The 11,264-nt window shown below is 38.9% G+C and overlaps 1 protein-coding gene across 1 annotated transcript in view; it reads left to right on the top strand.

Annotated features, from left to right (window-relative positions):
• Positions 1 to 8,288: 8,288 nt before the first annotated feature.
• Positions 8,289 to 11,264, top strand: part of slc6a16a (solute carrier family 6 member 16a) — a 28,389-nt gene continuing 25,413 nt past the window's right edge. The window contains exon 1 of the mRNA XM_052139091.1: positions 8,289 to 8,571. The gene's annotated coding sequence lies outside the window, so the exon portion shown is untranslated. The remainder of the gene's footprint in view (positions 8,572 to 11,264) is intronic.

Below are 11,264 nucleotides of genomic sequence, written 5' to 3'. Positions count from 1 at the left end.
AGAAATGAGAGAACAAGAAAAGCAAGTTAATCTGTTTAACTTGCATGATGCAAATCTGGACTCTCTCTCTCTCTCTCTCACTCTCTCTCTCTTCTGAGTTTCAGGATGTGACGGGCATAGAAACCTGGGTGGAAGTGTGTTAATTTACTCCCTGATGACAGCAATGCTTTGACATACCTCTGAGAAATGCACAATAAATGCAACATATCTTGTAGCAGATACGAGTTAGAACTCTTTGACAGAAAATTTGAAATAAAGTACACGTAATAAGAGCACTTTTATTCCCATATACACACAAGTGTATATACACTCCTTTAGCACTTTATTAAGTACACCTACTTATTCATGTGATTAACTAATCATCTGATAGTGTGGCAGAAGTGCAGTACATTAAATCATGCAGATATGGGTCAGGAGATTAAGTTAATTTTCACATCACCCATCAGAAAGGGGAAAAATGTATCTCAGTCATTTTAATTGTGGCATGATTGTGCCAGACTGGCTGGCTTGTGTATTTCTGTAACTGCTGATCTCCCAGGAATTTTCACATACAGCAGTCTCTAGAGTTTACACAGAATGGTGCTAAAAGCCAAAAACATCCAGAGAGCAGCAGTTCTGCAGACGGAAATGCCTTGTTGATCAGAGAGGACAACGGAGAATGGCCAGACTGGTGCCAGCTGTCAGAAAGGCTAAGGTCTCCAATCCAGAAAGTCTATGGTCTTCACTCCACTACACAAAATTGCAGTGAGCAGAATAGTATCTCAGAATGCACAACATGTCGAACTTTGAGGCAGATGGGCTACAACAGCAGAAGATCACATTGGGCACTTTATTAGGACCACAGTGTTCCAAATAAAGTGTTAAGTGAGTATATACTTACCAACACTCACAAAAGCCACAAACTTTCTATGGTGGAAGAACCATGTATGTTTGGTCAGTATGTTCAGGCTAGGCTTGTTTGACTAGATCTGTCATACTCTCTCTCTCTCTCTCTCTCTCTCTCTTTCTCTCTTCTGGTTCTCCCTCCCTACCTCAAAATGTTTCTCTCTCCTATACTTTCTTTGTCACTCACAGGCAGAGGTGGAAAGTAACACATTACAACTACTCTTGTTACAGTACTTGAGTAAATTTCTTTTAATTTTGTAACTTTATTTTAAGTATAAATAAATAATAGTACTTTTACTTTTGTTGATTAAAAAGGAAGAATTCAACTTTGCTACAGTTATTTTTCTCCACAATTACAAAGTCCCCAAAAGATATAATATTTCAGAAGAAAGTTATAAGCGCTAAATCTGTTTATAAAAACAGTATCATGGCACAGTATCATGAGCACAGCTTGCATAAACTGCCACCGGTGTCCTCCCTTCTCTAGCTTCAAGAATTTCTGCCCTGTCACTATACAAGAATTGTAATAGTGTGATTTTCTGCATTTTTTCTGGAAAGGAGCCATTCATTCAGGTACAAGGGAACCGTCTGGACACGTTTAACCACTGATCAAACTTAAACTTGTTTTTAAGGTATTGCCTATAGGCAATGTTTTAACTGTGTCAAATATTCACACAATGTAGTTTGAAATAAAGTATATGTGGAGACAAATTGTTTACTTGATACTGTCTGAAACAAACTTTTTAATACCTTAGAAAGATATACTGATAATAGTACTGGAAATTAAAGGGGACACGTGGCAAAAATGCCAGCGAAATTGACAAAAATATCCCTGAAATTCTAAATATGGTGGTCAAAAATGGCCATGCAACAAGTTCCTGTGTTTTATTAATAATATCTGATATAGCTACAGTTACATACATTGCAATATTATTTGGACTTTTCTCGGAACATTATATTTTCCCCCCACCATTCAGTTCCTCACACCATTGCGTGCACAGATGGACTCTCTGCTTCTATCAAGCCGCATCAGTTCTGTATTGTACTCCTGCATTAAATTCTGTAACCGTTCGGCCATCTTATTTAAAATAAACTGTCCAAGCAGGTAACACTCACGATCATGGTGCAGCACTGTACTTCCCTGCACTGTGCTGTGCTGCTGTTTATCTGTCTGAAAAGCCTCACCCACTAGAGGCCAAAAGTATGCAAGGGATGGATGCTATATAAAGAAGGTATGAGAAATCATAAACCATAATGTGGCCAAATGTAAATTTACTTAATAATAATATCTCAATATGTAAAATAATCATAATGTTAAGTAAGACTTTATTATTACAACCGCAATACAATAGTAGCCTACATATACAGAACAACCACTTTTAATATTTGAATCAATCATATCTCTCACTAAACTCTGTGTGAAATATTTATTTCTTTGCCTTATTTTATTTCAGTTGGCATGTAGGAGTTGATAACAGTTTGCTTAATAATCTCATTCCATATCTGAATAATTGCTGAAATATCATAGAGGATAAATGATACAGTATGTTAGCTTAATAGCCAAACTATATGGACAAAAGTGAATGAGAATAAACCTGAAATAGGAACGTGTTCCAGTCACAATGCACATTATGTAGTTCAGAGATGATTTAGAGACATTTAGAATGTTACAAATGGCTAATTCTATTTAACTACATTTTGTATTCTTTAATATTTCTGTTTGTCCAAGAATCCTCTTGCAGTAATGCAGGTCTTTGGCATTTAGAAGCTGCTAGTTTAGGACCTGCGAGGAGTCTGTTTCTCAAACTAGAACCTGTGATTTACTTGTCTTTTTGTTGTGCATCTGGCCGTCCACTTCCCTCTCTATCCTTGTTAGAGATTATTTTTTTCCAAACAATTAATGCATGGAACAGCATTAATCTCTCTACATCAATAGACTTTAGGAGAAAATATAATATCAGGAAAAATGTGTTTCTTTTTGCCTATTTTTAAAACCAAACTTTGACTTGCAAGTGTAAAGCAACATGTAAGAACTCAATACCTCAGCAAAAGGGGAAAAAACCCATTGTATTTTGATTTCCGCATAGTAGCGCAACAATTTTCAATTGTTCTAATAATACGAAAAATTTCCTCAAGTAACAAATTAGCATGTTAGAAGGCTTTTTAAAGAATAGGTGACTAAGTATATGTTTGCCATCTTGGGTATATAAAAGGTTTAATAAATACCACTTAAAACAATTATTTCAAACTATAATAATAATTTGCAATTCATGATTTTGGCAGAATGTTTGAGCAATTTACTGCATCCTTGGTGAAAAGAAGCATCAGCTTCTTTCAAGAACAAAAAGGTCTCTGTTTTCTAATAATGGAAGCACATATACAATTTATAATATAATTTTCATAAAGTAACTTGTAATGTAATGAGTAGTTTTTTTGGCAAACTGCTTATTTACTCTTACGTGAGTCATAATATTTCTCAGTACTTCTACTTGTACTCAAGTGGGCCACACCCTACTCCTCTTCACACACAGTCTTTTAAGTTATTAGCCCTGTACTTGTATGTGTCTGGGCCGATATCTGTGGTGTGTGCTGTCATCACTTAATACCATTTAAATTATATTATCTTACTGCTAAGGACTGTTGTCTTATCTCCTTTGGTTTAGTATAGGGTGGATTGTTTAACTGCAAAACTTGTATTACTAAGGCATCATTTGCATCAATGAGAAAGGTCATTGTTTTAAAATAACAGTCTGCTAATTATACAGTGCATCTGGAAAGTATTCACAGCGCTTATGGCTGATGTTACAGCCATATTCCAAAATTGATTAAATTCATTATTTTCCTCAAAATTCTACAAACAATACCCCATAATCACAACGTGAAAGACATTTGTTTGAAATCTTTGCAAATTTATTAAAAATAAAAAACGAAAAAAATCATGTACATAAGTATTCACAGCCTTTGCTCAATACTTTGTTGAAGCACCTTTGGCACCAATTACAGCCTCAAGTCTTTTTGAGTATGATGCCACAAGCTTGGCACACCTATTTTTGGGCAGTTTCTCCCATTCTTCTTTGCAGGACCTCTCAAGCTCCATCAGGTTGGATGGGGAGTGTCAGTGCACAGACATTTTCAGATCTCTCCAGAGATGTTCAATCGGGTTCAAGACTGGGCTCTGGCTGGGCCACTCAAGGACATTCACAGAGTTGTCCCGTAGCCACTCCTTTGTTATCTTGGCTGTGTGCTTAGGGTCGTTGTCCTGTTGGAAGATCCAGAGCGCTCTGGAGCAGGTGTTCATCAAGGATATCTCTGTACATTGCTGCATTCAACTTTCCCTCAATCCTGACTAGTCTCCCAGTTCCTGCCACTGAAAAACATCCCCACAGCATGATGCTGCCACCACCATGCTTCACTGTAGGGATGGTATTGGCCAGGTAATGAGCGGTGCCTGGTTTCCTCCAGACATGATGCTTGCCATTCAGGCCAAAGAGTTTAATCTTTGTTTCATCAAACCAGAAAATTTTGTTTCTCATGGTCTGGGAGTTCTTCAGGTGCCTTTTGGCAAACTCCAGATGGGCGGTCATATGCCTTTTACTGAGGAGTGGCTTCCATCTGGCCTGATTGGTGGAGTGCTGCAGAGATGGTTGTTCTTCTGGAAGGTTCTCTTATCTCCACAGAGAAATGCTGGAGCTCTGTCAGAGTGACCATCGGGTTCTTGGTCACCTCCCTGACTAAGGCCCTTCTCTCTCCATCGTTCAGTTTGGCCAGGTGGCCAGCTCTAGGAAGAGTCCTGGTGGTTCCAAACTTCTTCCATTAAAGGATGATTGAAGCCACTGTGCTCATTGGGACCTTCAATGCTGCAGAAATTTTTCTGTACCCTTCCCCAGATCTGTGCCTCGATACAATCCTGTCTCGGAGGTCTACAGACAATTCCTTGGACTTCATGGCTTGGTTTGTGCTCTGACATGCACTGTTAACTGTGGGACCTTATACAGACAGGTGTGTGCCTTTCCAAATCATGTCCAATCAACTGAATTGACCAAAGGTGGACTCCAATCAAGTTGTAGAAACATCTCAAGGATGATCAGTGGAAACAGGATGCACCAGAGCTCAATTTTGAGTGTCATGGCAAAGGCTGTGTATACTTATGTACATGTGATTTTTTTTTTCATTTTTGTTTTTTGTAATAAATTTGCAAAGATTAAAAAAAACTTCTTTCATGTTGTCATTATGGGGTATTGTTTGTAGGATTTTGAGGAAAATACTGAATTTAATCCATTTTGGATTAAGGCTGTAACATAACAAAATGTGGAGAAAGTAAAGCGATGTGAATACTTTCCGGAAGCAGTTTATGCTTTTTCAACCAGTGGATTTTTTATAAAATAATGCAAAAAAAATATTTTAATTGTGGGCTCCATTTTTGTGAGTGCGCTTTAATATTGCACAATTTTAGAAAACAATCCACAGATAGCTATGCGCTACGACTGTGTCTTATCCAATTTTCATGAGAGCATTAATTCTAAGTGCAATGTTCGTGCCAGTGCAAAACGCAAGTGGATGTGGGTGGGTGTCTGAGTAGGTGGGTATATGCGTGCAAACTGGGGGTGTTCTGTATGTAAATTAAGTGCCACAAAACATAAATTGCTTATTCCCTGAGAAATAGGTCATAGCACTAAGACGTTTCAAAAGCAGGTTTGTTTGCAGCAAAAAGCCTAAACTAAGTTCCTATATTTGCTGTTTGGCGATTTCACCAGCAGGTGGTTATAAAGTTAATGTCCAAACTCTGAAAATATAGTGGAACATAAAATTATGAAACAAATGTTTATAACATTTTTATTAAACTTGTGTCAGTATTTAGGTCATGGCTTATTTTTCAAATATTCATTTTATTTTTAAATTTACAATCGCATTTATTATATAATTTGTATTGGTATTTTTCCACCTGTTTTCGTAGAATGATTTTTAAGTTCATGCAAAAGAGACTGGAAGAAGTTGGAATGAGTAAAATGTTTGGATTTGGTATTATTATTTTGACCACTTCTTTATTTTGATTATATTTTCATTTCATTTGAAGTGTAATTTGAATTTAGAAATAATTTTGGTTAAATTGAAGTGAAGCGCATTCTGATACAATCAATGTTAAAATCATCCAAGATTTGTGTAGATGAAAATTAATAATTATACTTACATTCTCTATAATTTAAAGGACCGTAAATTAAAATCCTGACAGAACCACATTTTCCATGCGTATAAAAGGAGCATGTCACTGTCATAGAAATATGTCTGACATTCAACAAAAGATGCACAAAGAACGCAAGTCCATATTTCTATTGTTCTCATTCAATGCATGAATTTAATTTACACTACCAACTTCTTATGAATGTGCTATCTTTGTTTATATATCTGGTGCTTGACAGGGAATGGACTATATATTATAATAGGACGTAGATGGTGGTGGAGAACAACCTCAGATTTAAATTGCACTTGACCCAGCCCATTTGCGATTTGCGCACACAATTTGGCAAACTTGTGCCTTTACTTAATATACTCTTGCATGAAAATAACAAAACTTCCTTGCAATGTCCATTGACTTTAAAAAAATAAAAAATCCCCATTTGGAATGCCCAATTCCCACTACTCCTTAGTAGGTCCTCATGGTGGTGCATTTACTCACCTCAATCCAGGTGGCAGAGGACAAGCCTCCACTTCTGAGACAGTCAATCTGTGCATCTTATCACGTGGCTTGCTGTGCATGACACCGCGGAGACTCACAGCATGGGAGGCTCATGCTATTCTCCGCGATCCACGCACAACTTACCACACACCCCATTGAGAGCGAGAACCCCTTATCGCGACCATGAGGAGGTTACCCCATGTGTGACTACCCTTCCTAACAACCAGGTCAATTTGATTGTCAGTGTCTACAAATTATCTTGAATTTAAAGGGATAGTTGGCCCAAAAATGAAAGATTATTTTTCAATTACTCACCCTCATGTCATTTCTAATAAGGAATTAATTTCTTTCTTCCATTGAAAACAAAAGGAAATAGTATGCAGAATGTTAGGGACTGATAGTCTCAGTCACCATTCACGTTATTGGATGGATAAAAGACGCAATGAACTGAATGGTGACTGAGCCTGTCAATTCCTAACATTCTGCCTAACATCTATCTTTGAGTTCCACAGAAGAAAGTCATGCAAGTTTGGAACAACATGAGGGGTGAGTAAATGATGATAAGAGTTTTCATTTTTGTGTGAACTGTCCCTTTAATTCACTTTTATTTAGACAGCCTTATAGTTTGGCAGAATACCTCAGACAAAACATACAGAAAATACATACACACCCACAATGGCATATGCACACACATTTACAGCACACAACCACTCACTTGCAGGGACTGTCAATTTGTTCTATGGTTCTGTCTAATTGTATTGACACACAGATACGTTGCCAAGTAGAAAACACATGATGTGCATCATACCAGTAATTGGGAAACTTATGCAATTGTAAAACTCATGTAACTTCATTTAACTGTGAAACTCATTAAACTAATTCTGACTTCACTTCAACTTCCCTTTCATTCTCAAAGGTAGGTAGAATGAGGTTCAACCCACAAACACAATAGAATGCCCACCACTATTAAGGCTTTTCCACTTTCAGTTTTAATTAGCACAAGAGTCATGACCGCAGCCTAAATTAACTAAATGTAATATGATGAGGAAATGTTATAACTACTGTTACATAATGTTGCTGCTGATGATCAGAATGTGATGGCGCCCTCGTGTGTACAGAAATTGCCCAAGGAACCTCTTGGCAGAAATGAACGGTGTAATATAACGCATCTGAGCCCCTAGTAATAAGAACTTGTTGCCCTTAGCGTCGCAATTGTTGTTTTATTTACCTACTGCCTTTCCTATAGGCTAGCAAACTCTCAGCGCACGCGATGAGCAGTGTGCTTTTCCAAAATATAAACAAGGGGCGTGGTATGAGAAGTCATGCACAGCAATGCGTAAGGGGCAGTTCAGACCGAACGCGTAATAACAGTAAAAAAAGAAGAAACGGATAGTACAGAATGCAGGTGTCTCGAGACACATTTTTAAAAGTTGACGTTCATATTAACGTGACACAGCATCTGAATAACTCTTCTGCATGAGACGCTGAAAACATAGCAAGACACGGCGCAACGGTCAAAGCCGCAGACGGACGCAATAAATAAATAAATAATGTTCTCCTTTTACCACACACGCGCGCGCACACAAATATTGATCAGGAGCTGATCAACTTTGTAAACTTTTCCTGTATAAATCAATGTATTTGTGGGGTGAGACGGCGAAGACTCCAGAGACCCCTTCACGAGAGCTCCGCGTGCTCTGTAATGTGACACAAAAGAGCTGTCAAGAATGTGGGGGAGGGCCGCGTTACAGCATAGGTAAAAAAAAAAATCTAGGAGTTGTTCTCCAATGACAGAGCACCTAACCTCAGGGTCTGACATTGCTTTTGCCTTTTACCAAAGTTGTACATTCGGAGTCCTCCAACGTGGCGATCTCCTAATCAGCCGAAGAGTGCGGAAAAAGTGAAAACGACGGCATTATTATCTGAGCAGCCGACAGAAAATCTGCCAATCGAAGTTAAGCGGTTTTAAACAAATCTACGAAGACAGGACAACTTCTCACACGAGCAGCACGGTAAGACTGGCAACATGAACACGCAAGTCGAGAAACTTTGTTGCAAGAATGCATGAAGTTTTCGTCTCACAGGATGCAGCAGTTGGAACCGTCCAACTGAATCTCTCTCAGGAGTTCGAATGACATATATAACTGCTTTTAGTATGCACTAACACCTTCGAATTATGTTAAAACAGGAGGTTGAAGCTGTCTTATTTGTTTCTTGTTCGGATTATCCTAACAATCTAATATCCTAACAATTCCTTAATGGAATCCAACTTTTTAACACATTAATTTGGCCAAATGTTTATATATATATATATATATATATATGTGTATATATCACACACACATCTATCAGCCACAACATTAAAACCACCTGCCTGATATCGTGTTGGTCCCTCTTGTGCTGCCGAAACAGCTCTGAGCCATCGATGCATGGACTCCACAAGACCTCTGAAGGTGTTCTGTGGTATCTGACACCAAGAGGTTAGCAGCAGATCCTTTAAGTCCTGTAAGTTACGAGGTGGGGCCTCCATGGATCGGACTTGTTGGTCCAGCACATCCCATAGATGCTCAATCAGATTGAGATGGGGGCCAAGTCAACACCTTGAACACTTTGTCATGTTCCTCAAACCATGCCTGAACAATTTTTGTAGTGTGGCAGGTTGCATTATCCTGCTGAAAGAGGCTACTGCCATCAGGGAATACCGTTGCCATGAAGAGGTGTACAAGGTCTGCAACAATCTTTAGGTAGGTGGTACGTATCAAAGTAACACCCTCATGAATGCCAGGACCTAAGGTTTCCCATCAGAACATTGCCAGAGCATCACACTGCCTCCGCCGGCCTGCCATCTTCTCATGGTGCATCCTGCTGCCATTTCTTCCCCATGTAAACGATGCATACGCACTCGGCCGTCCACATGATCTAAAAGAAAATGTGATTCATCAGACCAGGCCACCTTCTTATATTGCTCCATGTCCAGTTCTGACACTCACTTGCCCAATGTAGGTGCTTTCGGTGGATGACAGGGGTCAGCATGGGCACTCTGTCCGGTCTGCAGCTACGGTGCCTCATACGCAGCAAGCTGAGATGCACTGTGTGTTCTGACACCTTTCTATCATGGACAACTGTATGTTTTTCAGCGGTTTGTGCTACAGGAACTCTTCTGTGGGCTCAGACCAGATGGGCTAGCCTTCACTCCCCACACACACCAATGAGCCTTGGGCACCCATTACGCTGTTGCCGGTTCACCGGTTGTCTTTTATTGGTCCAATTTTGTTACTAACCATTGCCCACTGAACACCCCAAAAGATCTGCCGTTTGAAGATGCTCTGGCCCAGTCGTCTAGCCATCACAATTTGGCCCTGGTCAACATCATTCAGATCTTTATGCTTGCCCGTTTTTCCTTCTTCCAACACATGAAATTCAAGAACTGAACAGTGAGCGGCAGCTCTGTGGACAGAAATGCCTTGTTAATGAGAGATGTCAACAGAGAATGGACAGACTGGTTCAAACTGACAAAGTCTACGGTAACTCAGATAACCGCTCTGTACAATTACGATGAGAATGCTATTCTGAGATGCGGGTTGGCACCGTTTTTGAGGCAAGAAGGGGACCTACACAATATTAGGCAGGTGGTTTTCATGTTGTGGCTGATCTGTGTGTGTGTGTGTGTGTGTGTGTGTATGTGTGTATATATATATATATATATATATATATATATATATATATATATATATATATATATATACGTATATGCACATTCTTAGAGAATGGAAGATAAAAACATTTTAGAGTTGATTTAATTTAAATAGTGTTGAAGCCATTTACGTGGCTACGTGTACTTTTGGGAGAAAAAAAAAGGCTCTTTGAGGTTCTACTATATAGAACCCTAGAGATAATTTCTCCCTTTATGCCAAAAATGTTCTATTCACAAAGATTTACTAAGAAAGTAACTTTCTGGCACAAAAGTATTCAATAGGCTTAAAATTGCTCTATGTATAAACCCTTTCCCACCTACAGTCCTGGTACATTTTCTTTAGTAACTTTCTAGATGAGAACTCTTAGGAGGAACAGAACACCCAAGGAGACATTTCCCCTGTTGCATTCGCATTCACAAAGTTACCTTCATAGTGACATCAAGTATCATCCATGTTTCTTCTGACGTGGTTGGCACGCACGATTCAATAACAACAGCTATAACAAAATCAGTAACACAGACGGAGGATGCCGGGATCTGAGCTACATTCTATACTTTTGTTATGGTTGTTTTACACAAGCTTTGGCTGCATCCGAAAACGTAGGCAGCTGCATAAATAGTTAATGGTTCACCTTACAGCATTTTTGTATAATTGGAACTCTTAAGGAAACTGGTCCCCAAGGCAGCATTTTCTAGTTTTCGGATGCAGTCTGTGTCTTCAGGTTACGGTTTTAGACTGGGCAAAAGCGCTGTATGTGCGGTGCTCTGTGGTGCTGCAGTCGGAGTGAGAGATGAGACGAGTGGACTACCACGCAGCATGCACTGAATTTAGTGGACAACATATTGAAAATGTAAACCTATTTACTAAACCTATTTATCAACACAATCTTTTACAAAAAGGCTTTTATGACTCAACACAAATGACTGTACTGAAATACTCATTTATTTAAAAACGTTGTTTGGATGAAAGTTAACCAGGCATTAACAGGCAGGCAATTCTTCTCTCATGTA

The sequence above is a fragment of the Xyrauchen texanus genome, chromosome 12 (genome assembly GCF_025860055.1).
Source record: "Xyrauchen texanus isolate HMW12.3.18 chromosome 12, RBS_HiC_50CHRs, whole genome shotgun sequence".
NCBI classification, from domain to species: domain Eukaryota; kingdom Metazoa; phylum Chordata; class Actinopteri; order Cypriniformes; family Catostomidae; genus Xyrauchen; species Xyrauchen texanus.
Note: the sequence above shows the minus strand (reverse complement) of the source record. Positions and strands in the feature narration are given on the sequence as shown.